Source organism: Gossypium arboreum, chromosome 3 (assembly GCF_025698485.1).
Source record: "Gossypium arboreum isolate Shixiya-1 chromosome 3, ASM2569848v2, whole genome shotgun sequence".
NCBI lineage: Eukaryota > Viridiplantae > Streptophyta > Magnoliopsida > Malvales > Malvaceae > Gossypium > Gossypium arboreum.
In genome coordinates, this window is record NC_069072.1 from 15,495,987 (window position 1) to 15,513,332 (window position 17,346).

Here is a 17,346-nt window from a genome sequence, read left to right on the forward strand (position 1 = left end):
ATGATATTACTAAACTTTGGCATATCGCCTAGGGCATATGAGTGAGAATGGCATGGCGAATTAAGCAAAGAGGACTTCTTAATGGGCAAGGAATTTGCAAACCGAATTTCTGTGAGCCTTTGTGTTTTGGGAAGCAAAGAGAGTTCGATTCACTAGAGGAATCCATAACACGAAGGAAGCGTTGGAGTATATCCATTACGATCTGTGGGGCCGTCTAGAGTGCCTTCGAGAGGTGGAGCTAATTATATGCTAACCTTTATTGATGATTTTTCCAGAAAAGTTTGGGCGTTCTTCCTGAAGCAGAAAAGCGATGTGTTTTCCACATTTAAGTCTTGGAAAATTATGATTGAAAAACAGACGGGAAAACAGATAAAATACCTCCGCATGCATAATGGCTTAGAGTTACGCTCGATGAGTTTAATAGATTGTGCAAGTCGAAGGATCATGAGACACTTGACAGTTCGTCATACTCCACAGCAAAACGGCGTTGCAGAACGAATGAACAGAACGATCATGGAGAAGGTTCGATGTATGTTGTCAAATGCCAACTTACCGAAGTCATTTTGGGCGAATGCGACCTCATCGCATGTTTTTGATCAACCGATCTCCATCCGCTTGCCATTGAGAAAAGACTCCACAAGAGGTATGGTCCGTAATCCCGCTAATTATTCGATTTAAAGATTTTTGGGTGTCCTGCGTATGCTCATGTTGATAATGGAAAATTGGAACCGAGATCCATTAAATGCGTTTTCTTGGTTATAAAGCTGGTGTAAAAGGCTATAAGTTATGGTGTCTGAAAATAGAAAAGTTGTGATTAGCAGAGATGTTGTTTTGATGAAACCGCTATGCTACCTAACTTATCTCTTAAAGACTCTTCCAATAAAGAAAACCAAAAGCGGTGGAGCATCGATTAATCTGAATCAACTCCTCAAGCCAAGATACAAAATTGAGAATAGAGTTGCTTCTTCACCGCAATACTCTATCGCCAAAAACAGGACAAGAAGAGAAATTAAACCTCCAAAGAAGTATGCCGAGGTTGATCTAGTTGCTTATGCTTTAAATGTGGTGAAGATATAGATGCGAATCAAGAGCCATTTAATTATTCGAGGCGATTAGTGTGAAGACTCGAGAAAAGTGGATGTTTGCTATGCAAGAGGAGATGGAATCACTCCACAAAAACAGAACATGGGATCTTGTAAAACTTCCTAAAGGTAAAAAGGTCATTCGTTGTAAATGGGTGTTTAAAAAGAAAGAAGGACTCCAGGAGTTGAAGAACCGGATATAAAGCAAGGCTTGTTGCAAAGGGTTACATCAAATTCGAGTGGACTTCACAGATGTGTTCTCTCCAGTTGTTAAGCATAGTTCGATTCGAGCTTTGCTTGGTATTGTTGCCATGCATGATTTGGAGCTTGAGCGCTTAGATGTAAAAGCGCATTTTGCATGGAGAACTTGAGGAAGATATTTACATGCAACAACCAGAGGGTTTTATAGTCTCGAAAAAGAGGACTATATTTGCTTGCTGAAAAAGTCCCTTTACGGTTTGAAACAAATCACCAAGACAAGGGTACAAGAGGTTTGATTCCTTTATGACTTCTCATGATTTCAAAAGAAGTAGTTTTGACAGTTGTGTCTACTTTAAGAAAAATGTTGATGGTTCTTTTGTGTATCTACTTCTTTATGTTGATGACATGTTGATAGCGACAAAAGATAAAAGAGAGATAAGAAAGGTTAAAGCCCAACTAAGTGAAGAATTTGAGATGAAAGATTTAGGACCAGAAAGAAGATACTTGGTATGGAGATTCTCGAGATAGAAAAGCAAGTAAATTGTACCTAAGTCGGAAGGGGTATATTGAGAAAGTTCTTTGCGGGTTCAATATGCAGAGTGCTAAGCTGTTAGTACTCCTTTAGCGACCCATTTCGGACTTTCATCGGCCTTATCTCCTCAATCGATAATGAGATTGAGTACATGTCACATGTTCCATACTCTAGTGCAGAGGATCTCTCATGTATGCTATGGTTTGTTCACGTCGATTTATCATATGCGGTCGGTGCAGATTAGCGAGATACATGGCGAATCTGGTAAAGAACATTGGAAAGCGATTCGATGGATTTTAAGATACTTACGAGGCACTACTAATGTTTGCTTACAGTTTGGAAGAACTAAAGATGGAGTTATAGGGTATGTTGATGCTGATTTTGCTGGAGACCTTGATAGAAGAAGATCTCTCACAGGTTACGTCTTTACAATCGGAGGTTGTGCAATTAGTTGGAAAGCCACTTTGCAAACTACATATCGCTTTGTCTACCAATCGAAGTTGAGTACATGGCGATTCTTGAGGCTTGTAAAGAAGCTATTTGGTTGAAGGACTATTTAGTGAACTCAATGAAGACCTTCAAATCAGCACGATATTTTGTGACGATCAGTGCCATCTTTCTTACAAAAGATCAAATGTTTCATGAGAGAACAAAACACATTGATATTCGGTATCATTTTGTTCGTGATATTATTGCTCGTGGTGATATTGTTGTGAGCAAAATTAGCACTCATGAAAATCCTGCAGATATGATGACTAAGTCACTTCCTATAACCAAGTTTGAGCATTGCTTAGACTTGGTTGGTGTTCATTGTTGAAGTTAAACCCTTAAGGGGTTTTTGGAAGAGGTGAAGAACTTGTTTATTGAAAGTTCGCGATGAAGAACTTGTTCATTGAGAATTTGTGTCAAGGTGGAGATTGTTAGAATTAAGTGACCCAAATTCTTATTTAAATAAAATACGATGGAAAATAAAATAAAAGTAAAATCCATATAGAACTAGACTTCTTTTATTTTATTTTAGAATAAGGTTTTAAACCTTATTAAACTCCATCTATTTTATATTGATTAGGATAAGGTGTTTCAATCCTACTAGAATATGGCTTTGCAAGCCTATAAATAGACATAGTCTATTCCTCTTGTATTTGAGTAAAAATTTTTCGACATAGTGAATTTTCTTCTCCTCTGCCCGTGGTTTTTTTTCCGAAAGGGTTTCCACGTAAAATTTATGTGTTCTTTATTTTTATTTATTTTATTCTATTTTATTTTTCACAATGGGAAAGGACTAAATTCGAAACAAGAGTAAAGTTCCTGGGCCAAATTTAAAAATAAAAGTCGGAGGATGGACCCATTCAAAAGGCGCGAAAATCATGGGGGATTAAAAAGGGAAATATCCCATTCTTCAAAACACTGTGCTTCGTACGGGATCAAAATGGAACAAATATGAAACTTTGTGGGCGAAATTAAAAGGCGAGAAAAAGGAATGGGACCTCATTGAAACCGACCTCAAAGCGGAGGGACTGAGGGCGCAAATAGACCCTCAGTCCAAAAACACGCGGATCCTTAGTGGAGCGGGTCGGGTCTTCGGGTCGGCGCCTAAACGGCGTCGTTTTGGTGCTGTGAGTTGAGGCCCAAAACGGCGCTATATTGGGTCACTATATAAGCCCAAAATTTCTTTAAAAAAATCAATTTTCTCCTCTTCTAAAAAAAAACAGAAACCCACTCTCTCCAATTCTCTCTTAGCCCCAGGCCTCCACTGCCGGACCGGTCGCCGTCTTCCGTGCCGTCCGCCGCTCTGGCCACCGTACACGGTGGCCAGAAATCGCCCAAGGGTAAATTTTATTTCTTTTTTTTCTATTTTATATTTGTTTAGTATATGTATGTTATTTTTAATAAAATAGGAGTGATATGTGATAACAATATTCGAAAAAAGTAAAGAAAAAAGGGTAAAATAAAAATGGTAAATAGAGCTTTAGATTGGCCTTTGATACTCCTTGCTGCTGATTCGTGTTTGTGTTACAAAGCCTTTTTAATTGTTAATCTTCTTGATATATTTCAAATGGAATGAAAATTAAGAGCCTAAAATCCAACCCTTACACCCGATCCCCATTGTGGCTTTTGTAGCCCATTTTTCAAGATCTTCTTCTTTGCGTACTGCTCTTTCCCTTTTAATGCTGTAGGTGCAAGTGGGGCGGTGGCACAGTGGCGGTGCTTACAGGAGATGTGACTGGGGCGGTGGGATGGGACCGATGGAAGAGGCAGCAGCAGCTTGGGGGGCTAGGGTTTATTTTTTGTGTTAGGGTTTTTGGGTTGTAATTGGGCTAGAGTAATTAGGTAGGTTCTGGTTAGTTTGGGTCTTTAGTGGGCTTCTGTTGGAGTGCAGGTCAGGTCAAACGGGCTGTCATAAATGCCCTCTTGCTTGTTGTCGTGTAACGAGAATAAAGCAAAGATTCTCAAGAAAGACCCGTTTGTCCCAACCACGTCGAGTCTTGACTTTCCTTGGCTCTTCTTTCCTTCAAGTATCTTCAATGTGCTCCATTGCAACTTCAGATAAGACCTGTTTGTTTAGCTTCACTCCGCTCCACTGCATATTTAGGGAAATAAGATTTGCTATCTTCAGTCTACTCTGCTACAATTTTTAGGGAGATAAGACATGTGACTTCAATTAACTCTACTGAAACTTCAAGGGGATCTGTTGTACTTGGATCAACTGCACTGCTGTTTCAGGGAGAAGACATTTGATTTTCAGCCTGTTACCTTACTGCTTAGGGGGTTAAGGCTTGTCATCATTGATCTGTTTCCCTACTGCTTAGGGGTTTAGATCTGTAAATTCAACCTGTTACCCTACTTCTTAGGGGTTTAAGGTTTGAAAATTTGGCTTGTTACCCTATTGTTTAGGGTGTTGAAGCCCATCACTTTCGATCTGCTTCCCTACAGCTTAGGGGGTTAGATCTGTAAATCTTCAGTCTGCTCCACTACGAATTCAGGGAGATGAGACTTACTGGATTCGATCTGTTCCACCGCGACCTCAGGGAGACAAGATCTGTAATTTTCAGCCTATTACCCTACTGCTTAGGGGGTCAAGGTCTGTAAATTTGGCTTGTTACTCTACTGCTTAGAGGGTTAAAGCTCATCATCTTCGATCTATTTCCCTACTGCTTAGGGTGATAAGATGTGTGGATCTTCAACCTGTTACCCTACTGCTTAGGGGGTAAGGCTTGGTGGTTTGTATCTGCTTCACTGCAACTTCAGGAAGGCAAGATTCGCCGTCTTTTGATCTGCTTCCCTACTGCTTAGGGTGATAAGATCTATAAACTTCAGCTTGTTACCCTACTGCTTAGGGGGTTAAAGCTCGTTGCCTTTGATCTGTTTCCCTACTGTTTAGGGCGATAAGATCTATATCTTCAGTCTGTTACCCTACTGCTTAGGTGGTTAAGGTCTGGTGAATTCACTGATTCTAGGAACATGATCTGTAGAATCAGTTTCATGTATCTATGCTTATGTCAAAGAATTAGGATACTATGATCAAAATGAATCAAATGCTCCTAATTAGATGCATTATGAATGATCTATGAATGTATGAGTGCAACATGTTGTGAGCATGAATCCTTTTTAATGTTTAGGTTGCCCTTGCTCTTTGTTCATCAAGGTTCTTTCATTGAAATGGTACCTTGTCTTCTTGTTCAGCTCTAATTTTGAACAGAAAACCCGAAGAGGTGGTCCCAATTTAAACTCTTTCTTCTCATATGCTTCCAATCTTTGAGTTTGGTTAGTTCTAAATAATAGTCCTGTTTTAGGTTCCTGTACTATGTAGAAACTTTCAGAGTAATACGCAGAACTCTTTTTGCGAAAATGGCTTTAGTCCATTAATCATCATTTCAATGCAAAATGCTTGAAAAGGATCATAACAATGTCGAAATTGAAATTTGTTAGAAACAAAATTTGAAGGGAATAGATTAATCACAGTCAACAAACATTGTTGGAATACAAAATGAATAAAAAGGGAATAGATTAATCACAGTCAACAAACATTGCTGGAATACAAAATGAATAAAAAGAGAATAGATTAATCACAGTCAGCAAACATTGCTGGAATACAAAATGAATAAAAAGGGAATAGGTGCCCCAGATATCGCAGTGTGAGCTTCTCTGTACTAACTTCTTGAGGACTCCCTTTTTGCTCAATATGTGTTTTAGGTGATCTAGAGTACCCTCGTAGATGCCCCAAGATGTAACATCTCTCTTCCTTGTTAATTTAGGTATTGTATGCCCCACCTTTGATCAATATTTGAATCGCCCTTTTACAGGTTTTCAATTCAAAACCCTTTTAGTCTCAAGGTGCTCTTTGCGAGTTTTCACCCTGACCTCTCCTTCTATTTTTTTTTAGGCGAAGTATTTCTTAACCGAATCTGAATTCACGGGATTGGGTAAAGCCTTGCCATCTATTTCGGCCAATATCAATGTTCCACCAGAAAAGGCTTTATTTACCATATAAGGTCCTTCCCAATTAGGCATCCATTTTCCTCTGAAATCCTTTTGTATGGGCAGAATCTTTTTCAATACTAGGTCTCCCTCGTGAAATTCTCTGGGACGAACCTTTTTGTTGTAAGCTCGCATAATTCGCTTTTGGTACATCTGACCATGACGGATAGCCCTTAGCCTCTTTTCTTCAATCAAGTTCAGCTGATCGTATCGGGACTGGATCCATTCTGCTTCATCCAACCATATCTCTGACAAAACTCTGAGGGAAGGAATCTTGACCTCTATGGGTAAAATTGCCTCCATTTCATAGACTAATGAGAAGGGCGTTGCCCCGGTGGAAGTTCTGACAGACGTTCGATAGGCATAGAGGGCGAATGGCAATTTCTCATGCCAGTTTTTATAAGTCTCAGTCATTTTCCCCACAATCTTCTTGATGTTCTTATTGGCTACTTCGACCGCACCGTTCATCTTCGGGCGATACAGTGACGAGTTGTGGTGTCTAATCTTGAACTGCCTGTAGGCATCCGTTACCGTACTGTTGTTCAAATTCAATGCGTTGTCAGATATGATCCTTTCTGATATTCCATATCGACAGATGATTTCCTTTTTTAAGAACTTGCTAACAGCCGATTTAGTTACATTAGCATATGAAGCGGCCTCCACCCATTTGGTGAAATAATCGATGACCACAAAGATGAAACAATGCCCATTTGAAGCTTTTGGCGAAACTGGCCCAATCACATCCATGCCCCACATCGAGAAAGGCCATTGCAAAGTCATGACATGCAGAGGTGAGGGAGGCACATTAATCTTGTCTCCATAGATTTGACACTTATGACATCTTTTGGCGTAGTTAATACAGTCTCCTTCCATGGTGGACCAATAATAACCGAACCTCATAATTTGTCTGGCCATTGTAAAACCATTAGCGTGTGTCCCATAGACACCCTCATGGACTTCTTCCAAGATTTTCTTAGCCTCAATAGCATCTACACATCTCAACAGTACCTGATCCTTCCTTCTTTTGTATAGGATCTCCCCGTCTAAAACATAGTCATGGGCCAGTCTTCTCAACGTTCTTTTTTCATTCTCAGTAGCTTGGTCGGGGTACTAAAGATTCTTCACATATCGCAGGATATCGTGGTAAAAAGGGTGATCATCAATTTCTTTTTCTTCTTTGAGGTTGTAACAATGATCCAGGGTCTTGTAAATGCTCTTTTGGATTGGTTTCACATCCTCTGGTTGGTTCACCTTGATCATAGAAGCTAAAGTTGCTAGGGCGTCTGCCATCTGATTTTCTTCTCGTGGGAGGTAATAAAAGACAATATCATCAAACTCTTTAATTAACTCAAGGATCAACCTCCGGTAATTGATCAATTTGGGGTCTCTTGTCTCCCACTTACCTTTAAGTTGATAAATCACTAGGGCAGAATCCCCATATACCTCTAACACCTTGATTTTACGTTCTATGGCTGCGCGTATTCCCATGATGCATGCTTCGTATTCTACCATATTGTTCGTGCAGTTAAAATCCAATTTACTAGTAAAGGGATAATAATCTCCGTTCGGGGACTGCCCTGATTCCATTGCCCATGGCATTTGATGCTCCGTCAAAGTTTAGCTTCCAAAGATGACCTTCTTGTTGGTCTTCTTCAGTGGTTGCTATGTACATTAGATCCTCATTTCGGAAGTCAAAGTTCAGTGGCTCGTAGTCCTCTAGGGCTCTACTGGCTAGGAAGTCTGTTATCGCACTCCCTTTTACGGCCTTCTGGTTCACATAGACTAAATCGAACACAGAAAGTAGAATTTGCCATCGGGCTATTCTCCCATTTAAAGCAGTAGACTCTATCAAGTATTTCAGAGGATCCATTTTAGAGATCAGCGAAGTTGTATGGTACAACATGTATTGTCTCAGTCTTCAGGTTGTCCAGATTAAGGCACAGCACAACTTTTCAATGAACGAGCATCTCGTCTCACACTCAGTAAACTTTTTACTGAGGTAATATATCGCTTTTTCTTTCCTTCCCGATTCATCGTGTTGGCCAAGCACGCATCCCATAGAATTTTCAAATATCGTCAAATACAATATCAATGGCTTATCTGGACTAGGTGGTATCAACACTGGGGCATTAGACAAATATTTCTTAACTTTGTCGAAAGTCTTCTGGCATTCCTTGTCCCAAACACCAGGGTTGTGTTTCTTAAGGAGACGGAATATGGGTTCACATTTTTCGGTTAGTTGTGAAATAAACCGAGCGATGTAATTTAATCTTCCTAGGAATCTCTAAACTTTCTTTTGAGTATGCGGTAGAGGTAACTCTTGTATGGCTTTAACTTTATCTGGGTCAATCTCAATCTCTTTTTCACTGACCACGAATCCTAGCAGTTTTCCTGACCTGGCCCCGAAGGTACATTTTGCTGGCTTGAGTTTCAACTAGAATTTCCTCAACCTCAAAAATAACTTTCTCAAGACTTGCACATGCTCTTCTTCAGCCCGAGATTTGGCGATCATGTCGTTGTCGTAGACTTCAATTTTTTTATGCATCATATCATGGAATAGGGTTACCATGGCTCTCTGATATGTTGCTCCCGCATTTTTCAATCTGAATGGCATCACCTTATAGCAAAAGGTTCCCTACATGGTCACAAATGTGGTTTTATTCATATTTTCAGAATGCATCTTGATCTAATTGTACCCCAAGAAACCATCCATGAAGGAGAAGAGTGAGTAACCTGCCGTGTTATCCACTAAGGTGTCAATATGAGGCAACGGGAAATTATCCTTCGGGCTGGCTTTGTTTAAGTCTCTATAGTCTACACACATCTGTACTTTTCTATCTTTTTTAGGGACAGGGACGATGTTGGCTACCCATTCCGAGTACTTAACTATTTGTAAGAAACCAACATCAAATTGCTTCTTGACCTCCTCTTTTATTTTCAACAAAACATCTGGCCGCATCCTTCGAAGCTTTTGCTGAACTGGCTTGTATTCTTCTTTGATGGGGAGCCTGTGTACCACAATGTCAGTACTTAGCCCAGGCATATCTTGATATGACCATGCAAAGACATCCTTGAACTCTTGGAGTAACTCAATAATGTCCCGCTTTGTCTCTATGGTAATGCAAGCTCCGATCTTTATTTCTTTCTTTTCTAGTTCATCTTCCAAGTTCACGACTTCTACAGTCTCTTTGTAGGGTAGAATTTGTTTCTCCTCGTGCTCCACCATCCTTAACAAATCAGGGGATAAGTTACAATCTTCATCATCCTCAAAGTCCTGAGATCCCTCTAGACACATATCCCGCTCAAAAGGAGACTCTGAATTAGTAGCAACGTCACTCACATCATTGATATCTGGAGACCTGTTGTAAGTGCGAAGGCAGATACAAAGAACAAGAGAATCTAAGAACAATGATATGTATGGTATGATCATGAATGAAAGAATAAAAGAATATTTGCACGGAATAAGTCGAAAGGATGCATTTCATTGAAATAACGATTTCGAACATAAGCCTAATTTACAAAAGGACACTTATTACTCCTAGGCCTAGAGCAATAAGTGTGTTTTGGACATTACTCTGAGTTAGTTCTAAACACTACAGGAATCTCTTCTGCAGTCCAATTATTCAGAACACTTCCCGACTCATAGGGGCGAATGCCCGACAAATTCTCTACCCCAGTTCCTTCTTCATATGTGGCATTGACATCCAAACTCTCCATCATTCCTTCCACGATTTCCTTTCCTGACGTCTTCCATTCGGAGTGAATGACCCCTCCAGACACAAAAGTCTTCGATATATGGGGGAAGATCATTGGTTCCCATTTGATTTCTCCCCCACTCAATCGCGCTGTCCTTCTTTCTTGCTTCTTCTCAAGTTCCTTCTTTCTTTGTTTCATGTCTGGCTTAAACCCTAACCCAAAATGGTCTTGTTTGTCCTTCATCACTGGTACATTAATCCTTCCCTGGAGGTATCTCCCGAGTCCTCTTCCGGGCAGAGCCCCTTTTCTAATAATTAGCCGTAATCCCATTCTTGTAGTCTCAGATAACCTGGGCATTAAAATCTTATTTCCTTCGGTAATAACGTCGCGTTCACAAACTCCAAAGATCAAAAAGAGCACTCGATTGCTTCATCATTTGCCTCCAGATATAGGGTGTCACTGGTTATTGCCGCGATGATGTCCTCTTCAGCATTGATCGTTACTAACCGACCTTCGGTCTCTAATTTCAACTTTTGGTGCAGCGATGAAAGGACTGCCCCTGCCGAGTGTATCCACGGTCTCCCCAATAGGCAATTATACGAAGGCTTAATGTCCATGACCAAGAAATCTACCTCGTACGTGCTCGGCTCGATTAAGAGGGGTACTTCAATTCTCCCCATTACCTTCCTTTCTGTGCCATCAAATGCTCTTACTACACTTTGGCATGTCTTCATATGGGAACTATCCACTGGCAACCTACTCAGCGTAGATAGGGGTAGGACATTCAGCGCAGACCCATTGTCAATCAATACCCCCGGTAATGTGTACCCTTTACAACGAGTCGTGTGTGCAAAGCTTTAGTTGATCCTTGGCCCCCTGGCGGGACCTCATCATCATTGAAGAATATGAAGTTTTTGGCACTTATATTGTTGACTAAGCGGTCCAGTTTGTTTACAGAGATATCGTTAGCAACATAACTTTCATTCAGCACCTTCATCAATGCGCTGCGATGGGTTTCGGAGCTTAAAAGTAAGGCCAGTATCGATATACGCACTGGCTATTTGTGCAACTGTTTTACGACACTATATTCGCTGTGCTTCAGAAATTTCAAGAATTCCTTGGCTTATTTTTCAGTCACTGATTCATTAACTGTTAGTTCAGGCCCCGCCGGCCTCTCTTTCTTTTGCTCAATTGCTAATGATTTTTCTTTAACCTGTTTGACTTTTGTATTTGGGGTATAACGCCTTCTGCTGCATGTATAAAAACCCTCATCTTGAACTTCATCTGATGTATTAATCGGGGTCTCCTCTCCCAGGAATGTCACATTGTAGCTATAGCTCCACGATACCCTTTTGCTATCTTTATAAGGGAAAGCAACAGGCTTTTGGATCACGACCTTTAGCGCAACTTGTGCCCCAGCTTCATTTATTCTCGGACGTGATATGATAACCACTGGGTGGTTGACTTTGTAAACATCCTTCATTGATCCCTCTTCGAAGGCACACACATCTGTTTCTTCTGGGCTCCTGACATATTCGAAGAATTCCAGCTCCTTATTATCTATCAATCCTTGTACTAAAGCCCTGAATTGGCTGCATTTCTAGATCTCGTGATCCTCTTGATCGTGGAACTTACAATAATTCTTCGCTTCTCGGGGCATGGCCCTTGAATTCTGTGCTATCAACCCTCTTTCCACCATTTTCTTCCAAACTTCTTCCAACGGGGTATTCACTTCTGCAATATTCATCTTAATTTCTTTCCCTGAACTCTCGATTATCGCATTTATTCCCTTATCCCCATGGTTAGGTAATGGATTCTCTGCACTGGATGTATCATCAAATTTCACAATCCCCATGTTGATGAGTCTTTCAACCAATTTCTTGAAAGTGGTGCAGTTTTCTATCGAGTGTCCTGTGGGTCCCGCATGGTATTCGCATTGGGCATTTGCGTCATACCATTTGGGGTATAGAGGTTGCATTGACTTTAGATAGAAGGGAGACACGACATGTACATCAAATAAACTTTGGTAAAACTCCTTGTACATTATTGGAATGGGCGTAAATTAGAGTTTCTCCCTATTTTGTTTTGTATTGGGCTCTTATCTGGGTGGGCCCTGCTGTCCAGTAGGTATTGACCTTGGTTGGCTTACGGTGATCGATTTCGAATATGAGCTCACATTATTCACCTCGTGCTCTTTCTTTCTCGGCGCTGACCTCGTGGCGTTTTCCCCAGCCTCTATTTTCCCACATCTTATGGCATTTTCTATCATTTCTCCAGACATTACTATGTCCGGAAAACTCTTGGTTGCGCTACCCAGCATATGGTTAATAAAAGGTGTCTTCAGGGTATTGATGAAGAGCATAGTGGTTTCCTTTTCAAACAGAGGGGGTTGGACTTGTGTGGCCACTTCTCTCCACCGTTGGGCGTACTGCCTAAAGCTCTCATTATGTTTTTTCTCCATATTCTGTAAAGTGATTCTATCAGGGGGTATGTCTGCCACATGGCTGTATTACTTTATGAAGGCTTGTGCTAAATCTTTCCATGAACTGATCTGGGCGCGACTCAATTGGTTGTACCATCTAGAAGCGGCCCCAACCAGACTTTCTTGGAAGTAGTGAATTAATAGTTGGTCATTATTGACATGACCTGCCATTCGTCTGCAGAACTTAGTGATGTGAGTTTTGGGACAGCTAGTTCCGTTGTATTTCTCAAATTCCAGAGTTTTGAACTTGGAAGGGAGTACCAGGTCCGGAACCAAACTTAATTCCTTAGCATCGATTCCGCCACGATAGTCGGTGCTTTCGATTTTTTTAAATTTTTCTTCCAACCATCTACACCTTTCTTCAAGCTCTCTCGGGAGTTCTACCCTTGTCTTTTCAGCTTCTGTTACTTCATCGAGATTGAGGACCACAGGGTTGGTTGGGTTGTCCCCCAGATTAGAGCCCGAGCCAGCTTGATAATTTATCAGTGCCGAAACACCGGCCTGAAATGGTTGGGCCTAATTGTGACCGATGGCCTTCTTGGGTACATGTCAGGTTGTGTCTGAACGTCTGCTGGGGAAATACCCGGAGGGTAGGTAGGATCTTCATTATCTTCTCCCGCATTGATCAAAGGGCTTTTCCCTTTTTCTAATCCGCCAGCCAATAGACGAGTTAATTGGTCCATCATGCTTTTCTGGGATTCCAACATATGGTCCCTCATATCTTGCTGGATTTTGGCAAGCTGTTCTTGCATATGTGTTTGTAATTGATCCTGCATCTCTTTTTGCATTTGTTCCAATCTCTCTAACCTTTGATCCATTGCTCTTGTTTTTCCTCTTGTACCGTAACGATGTTCCAAGGTAACTGCCATGATTTTTAGGGTTTTTTTGTGAGTTTTAGTGCGTGTGATGCAATGCTAATGCATGAATGCAATGAATGCGATGAATGCAAAAAAGCGTTGATTCCAATTCGATTTCATTAGAGTAACTTTCTAGAAAACAAGTTTCTTTACATAAAATAGATTACATATAAGGCTTGGCCCTGATACTTAAGGCCTTGACCTGTCTGAGAAGCCAAGCTAGCTCTCGGCCTCGGTCCGATTCTAACTCGTATTTTAAACTCAGCACATCGGCTTGTACTGCTAATGTTTGCAAGTGATCGGCCACTTCTCGCACTTGAGTCAAAGCTTCGCCCATGACGTAGTCCCTGCTCTTGACTTGGTTTTGAGATTGATGAAGTTGCTCCTTCCATCACTCGTTATTTACCTTGAGGAGTTCTATCTGAAGTTCACGATTTTGCGGCGCTGTTCTGAGTTCTTCTATATTCTCTTTTAATTCCTCGATTTTGTTCTGACTAGCTTTCAACTCGATTGCAGAGTTACGCGAGCGATACTGATACAATGACCTCTCTAACTCTGATACCCGGATCTTTAACCCTTCTTTCTCATTCTGGCTTTCTACCAAACTTCTTTTCCAAACACCTTCTCGAGCTTGAGCATCCCGGAATTTTTCTTTCCATTGGTTGGCTTTGCTTTGTTCTTCTTTAACTTCCTGTCGCCACTGTTCCGATGTTTTTCCTAACCCAGCGGTTCTCATTGATCTACGCAGCTTCTTATAGTCCATTTTCAAACTGTCCAAGTCCTCTTCAGCCTTGTTTTTCCTTTTTCTGAGTCTTTCAGCTTCTAGTTTCTGGACGTCAACATCTAACCCTAACTGCATCTTTTCTTCTTCCAACTCTTTCTGTCAAAATCATGCCTGATGATTTCTAGCTTAGATGAGATTACTTTCAAGTGCTCCTCTATCGACTGAGGATTCCCTTGATCTGATTTAGGGATGTTGTCGTTAATCCTCTGATTCCACCATCAGTCGTACTCAGGAGTAGTCATGGGATTGGTAGCAAACTTCTTCATTCTATGAGTCTGGTTCCAAGAATTTGATATCTCGCGAACTTTCTTTTTGTAATTATTCCCTGTGAACACGAACTCGCACTGGGCTAATCCGTATGTTGGTGGTGTAAACTATCTGGATCTGTACTGTCGCAATGCAAGCAGAGGAGCATACCCGACGGCTCCCCATACTCCTAACAAGGGAACCCAATCGAAGTCTCCGAATCGGTATAATATTTCATCAAGAACCATCCACGGGGCTCTCCATTCAACATCTTCTTACAAATTTTGGAGAACTGTCATCCAATTTTCTTCTGTGATATCATCTCGCCTCGGAGTAGCCACTAAGTCTTTTAGTGGAGAGTAATTTTCAGAGAAGATACGATACGAGACCTTTTCCACTTTCTAAAAATGGATGTGGAACCAAGATAGCAAGAGCTGTGCACATCCAATAAATCTCCCTTCACCCGCTCTTCTACAAGCATTCAATGATCTAAAAGTTTCAGCGAAGATTGCGGGTACAGGTGTGGTTCCATTACCAAGCCTGTCAAAAAGGTCGGCAACAGCCTCGTCTACATGCCCCAAAGTTTTGGGGAAGATGACCAGTCCATAAACGCTCAAGGCGAAGACATCTACCCTTTTTTTCACGTCGGGGTGCGCTAAGATTAGATCCCTCAGGTTCCTCCAAGGAATGCATTTACAATCTCTTTTTTGTTTGATCCGGGTTGTCACCTACTGTTCGCTCATCCCTGTGATGTTTATCAGCTTTTTTGAAAATGCTGGGACATTAGCAGGTCTGGCATAAATTCTGCCAACCTGAATCTTTAGGTAATGGAGCAAGGTCGTGTATTCTTCTATAGTAGGTACCAAATGTAACACCCCAAACCCGGCCCAGACGTTATGGATGGATCCGACATGCCACATCGAAGCGTTAAAAACATTTTATATTGTTGATCCAGAAAAACCTACTTAGTGTTTTAAAAGATAATTTCATTATAGGTTAAAGTGAATGGAAGCTGTGCACTAGGTAGGAAACCGGAAAAGAGGTGGTGAGTCCATCGGACTGCTTAAGTACCAAGCTCCCTTCGGATCTAATCCTAGACATGCATACCGCCATTGCCACACCTTAACGTCATGGATATTTCTAGGAAACCGATTTGATTAAGTCATTTTTAGGAAAAGTGATTAATTTTGGAAAATACTTTCATTGCGGAAGCTTTGCTTGTTGTCGTGTTATTTTGAAATCAACTGTTGTTTTTGAAAACGCGCCCTAAAGCTATCCAATTTCAACAGTTAAAATAAGTAATACCTATCTTAGTAATACATATTAAAACCATTAAAAATAATTAAGCGGCCTTATTACATTTAAAAACCCAAAACTTCAAACGTAAATAAAAGGATGTCCAATTCACCAGAAGAAAATCAAACTTTCAGAACGGGTGGCCACTCCGAATTCCCTCACAGCTTCAAGCCCACTATGGTTGGGGATTTCCTGCGTGGATGAAAATAAAAGGGGTGAGTTTGGGGAAACTAAGTGTGTAAGGAAAACCCATTCAAAGCCCAAGTCAGCTCAAGCCTATTGGGCCTAAGCCCATTCAGGTAACAGTGGTACTGGACCAGAGCCCTTTTCAGATTACAATAAACTGGGCCTTAGCCCCTTATTCAGATAACAGTATGGCCCATAGGCCCATTTCAAAATACATGCAACATCAATAACATATGCAAGCCCATTTGGGGAGACTACTCAACCCACCAACCACTACACTCCACCCGCATTCACCCTACACTCCATGTGGGAATAGCTCAACCCACCCAAATTTCAACACTCCACATTCTTGAATTGCTGCTCAGCTATCATAAATTGAGGCAAAGCCTCCAAGACATGGACAAGCCACTTTCAGTACTTCCTCCGTCAATATCCCAATCCCATGCATCGATAATAACAACATGGCATGCGATAAATAACAACGATCAAACATGCATTTAGGTCAATTTAACCCTGGGGTAGTTCGGTAATTTATCTACTATGGGTAAAACGTAAATTTTCCACTTTTAAAGGTATTTCAGTAATTTATCTATTTTAGGATTTTTCATGCATATTTCTACTTTTCACGTACTAACGTAATCACGTCATCGAGGGTTCTTACGAATTGGGCAGTTGGCCCATCATTCCAATTTTGGCCCATTAAGCCCAAAAATATCGAGGCACGTAAATCATGCACTTTGCGGTCCAAATTTTGCAGCTTACCAAAAAATTAATCGATTTATCTCACGAGCATTCGCACACTTCGCAAATCTAAAAATACCGGTTTTCGGCATTTCGGCTTTTCGACTTTTGCCGATCCAGACTAAGAAAGAGGGTGTTAGTTACACACCTGTTTGCGACGATATGCTGACGAGATCTATACACGAACTACCTACAATTGGATTACTAACACATTAATCTAACTATTCAAATACGAACTACGTATTAACCCCTTACAATATTTGGCCAACCACACTTACAGATCATAGTAAGCTTATAAGAAAACAATAAGCAACTCATTAACAAATTTTTGTCAATATTTACCACATAATCATAATTTCACTGCAAGCTGTCTTCCTGAGCAACAATCACTAAATTATTTATAACTGGAGCTACGAAGCTCCAAATCAAGTGCTGTTAATTTTCCCTGAAAATAGACTCATATATCTTCTATCCATAAAATTTTCAGAATTTTTGGTATGGCCAATCAATACCAGATTTTTCTTAAAGTTTCCCATGTTTCACTGTTTGACTAATCTGACCACTCTTCATTACGAATCAAATTTCTCATTGTACAGAATTCAAAATATGTTCCCGTTTATTCCATTTGAAACTAGACTCATTAAGCTTTAATTACATAATTTATGCAGCTTCTAACTCATCTCCCACAATTTATGGTGATTTTCCAAAGTCACGTTACTGCTGCTATCCCAAGCAGATTTATTACCAAATCACTCTTTCACACC

General features: G+C 40.7%; 1 long non-coding RNA gene across 1 annotated transcript; it reads right to left on the reverse strand.

The window, feature by feature from the left end:
• Positions 1-15,544: 15,544 nt before the first annotated feature.
• On the reverse strand, positions 15,545-16,780 carry LOC128290275 (uncharacterized). Its single transcript, XR_008279963.1, has 2 exons — positions 16,731-16,780; positions 15,545-15,847 (listed from the first exon to the last, which is right to left on the reverse strand). It is a non-coding gene; the product is annotated as an uncharacterized LOC128290275 (long non-coding RNA).
• Positions 16,781-17,346: the final 566 nt, after the last annotated feature.